The sequence below is a fragment of the Phoxinus phoxinus genome (genome assembly GCF_949152265.1).
Source record: "Phoxinus phoxinus genome assembly, chromosome: 8".
Lineage (NCBI taxonomy): Eukaryota > Metazoa > Chordata > Actinopteri > Cypriniformes > Leuciscidae > Phoxinus > Phoxinus phoxinus.
The window spans coordinates 38,297,866-38,300,365 of record NC_136883.1 but is presented as its reverse complement, the minus strand read 5'-3'; the positions used below and the strand labels follow the sequence as shown (position 1 = coordinate 38,300,365).

General features: G+C 37.1%; 1 protein-coding gene across 1 annotated transcript in view; it reads left to right on the top strand.

The window, feature by feature from the left end:
• The window catches only part of cplx3b (complexin 3b), a 39,449-nt gene that overhangs the window by 332 nt on the left and 36,617 nt on the right, over window positions 1-2,500 (top strand). The gene's annotated exons all lie outside the window — the stretch shown is intronic.

Genomic DNA, 2,500 nt, shown 5'->3' with positions numbered 1-2,500 from the left:
TCCCACAATGCACTGCTCTTGATCTGACCTTTCATTTTTAGGTTTCAAATTTTATAATTCTATTCCTCAAATGCAGTCATTTTAGGATTATTTATATATTCAGGATTTATTTATGTTTTTAAGTAGCTTTTATTTTTATATTGGTTTAGGTTTTTGTACTTTTATTACTTATATGATTTTGATATATTTTTAAATGTCTATTCAGCTTTATTTAAGTAATTCTAGTACTTCAACTAACCTTTCATCTTTGTGTACTTTTGTCATTTTATATATATATATATTTAAATGTCTATTGTTTTTATACATTTTTATTTATTTCTTATTTTTAGTACAGTAATATTTCTGAAATAAAATAAAAAAATTCTCCCGTATTTAATTTTATTTCTAGGAGTTTAGTTATAATAATAACCCTGGACAATATTTCAAATTTTTAACAGTTTTCTAATTCTGAATAGTTTTTTCAAATAATATTGACATTTTATTTAAATTTAGGAAAATGACTTTTAATGTTTAGTGACCGATACGGACAGTGCTGAACTAATGTCACCTGACCACAATGTTGTATAATGTTTAACATGAAGCATTAATATAATATTTGTCTGGTTTTCATAAGCGTTGGAAGCGTGTGTTATAATCCTGCAAACGGAACGTTTAGATGCTGATAATTACAGCGATTGTTCACCCAGAATAAAAACTCTTCCTCGTGTCGATCCCGTAAGACCGTCCTTCATCTTCAGGACACAAATGAAGATGTTCGTAATAAATCTGAGAGATCTGTCCCTCCGCTGACAGTGTTCTCCTCAGAACAGTGTTTCTTTAGAGATAAATAAAGGACAAATGGAGTCTTTAAACGCCTCAGATGTAAAGCTATTCGCTGTCAAAGTGACGCCAAGATGAATGGGAATTAATGGAATGCTAACAGCGGTGATGCTCTGCTAGCCAATGGCGGCCCGCGGGAAGCTTCGGTTTCCGGCGGATGGATTCGTAGATCTATGGCTCCACGAACGGCACCACAATGTCGTAAATACGAGTGGGAAGCATTTCATTTTATGGCGACGGGAAGAAGGATGATGAAGGATAAGTTGAGTTGAATGTAGATTGATGTTTTCCGGCGAGACGGAGCATGTGATCGGACACACACACACACACACACACACACACACACACACACACACACACACACACACACACACACACACACACACACACACACACACACACACACACACACACTCGTGTTTCACATTCATTAACATTTAAATGAACACCCATGTTTAGTAATTAACTGCCGACAGCTTCTCGTGTGAGACGTCGACACACACACTGAAACGGTGCGCTCGACCTTGACCTCGCCGTTGACCTTGACCCTTGACCTCGAGTCGATGCAACACTTCATCTGAACATCACGCTGGTAAACTCAGAGCACACTGGGATTAAGGGTCTGACTCAATCTCATATTTCCCTCAGCCTGAACAAACCCGTCAAACACACAATATTAAAGGATAATTCCGGTATTTAACACCTTGAGTCTATATTGTAGTTTGTTTTGGATGAACAAGAGTGGTGGACAACATTTTTTTGACAATGGTTCCTCTCTCGAGTTTTTGACTATAAAAGAATTGGCCATGGATCCATTTAACATTGGAGTCAATGGGCATGTCCGAAAATGTCATTAAAACAGCCAATAATGTTCGTTTACAAAACTGTTAAACTCACCGAGTGGTTAGTGGTGTTCGTTGATGATTATAAACAATATATCGTCGCAATATATGATTCCAATCCGTTTATTTTGCTATAGTGGAACTATTTTTTCAGACACTTCACAACCGTATAACTTCCGCTCAATGACGAATAAAACACGACAGAAACTGTATTTCGCAACACTTTTTGTTTCTGGAACATCAACGAACACCACTAACCACTCGGTGAGTTTAACAGTTTTGTAAACGAACATTATTGGCTGTTTTAATGACATTTTCGGACATGCCCATTGACTCCAATGTTAAATGGGTCCATGGCCAATTCTTTTATAGTCAAAAACTCGAGAGAGGAACCATTGTCAAAAAAATGTCGTCCACCACTCTTGTTCATCCAAAACAAACTACAATATAGACTCAAGGTGTTAAATACCGGAATTATCCTTTAACTACAGTGTCAGCATGCTCTGCGTTCAGGCGAGGAACATGAGCGGGGGAAGCACGGCTCTATACACAAGACACTGGAGAGATCTTAAAGTGCGTCCATTTTATAGAGAATCCAGTTCCATTGAGCATTTCCAGAAGAGCTGCCCTGTCATTTATTATTTATTTATTTATTTGAGCAGTAACCCATCCTGCTCAAAATCTAAAATCTAAACATGTTTGTTGTAGTAAATTGCTCAGTGTAAAGAAAGAGAAGTAATGCGAAGCTGGTATTTCTGTTCGTTCTTCATGTGTGTAATCATCGTAGAGTGAAAAACATCGATGACCTTTGAAACACGTCTCGTCTTCATGTTGACTAT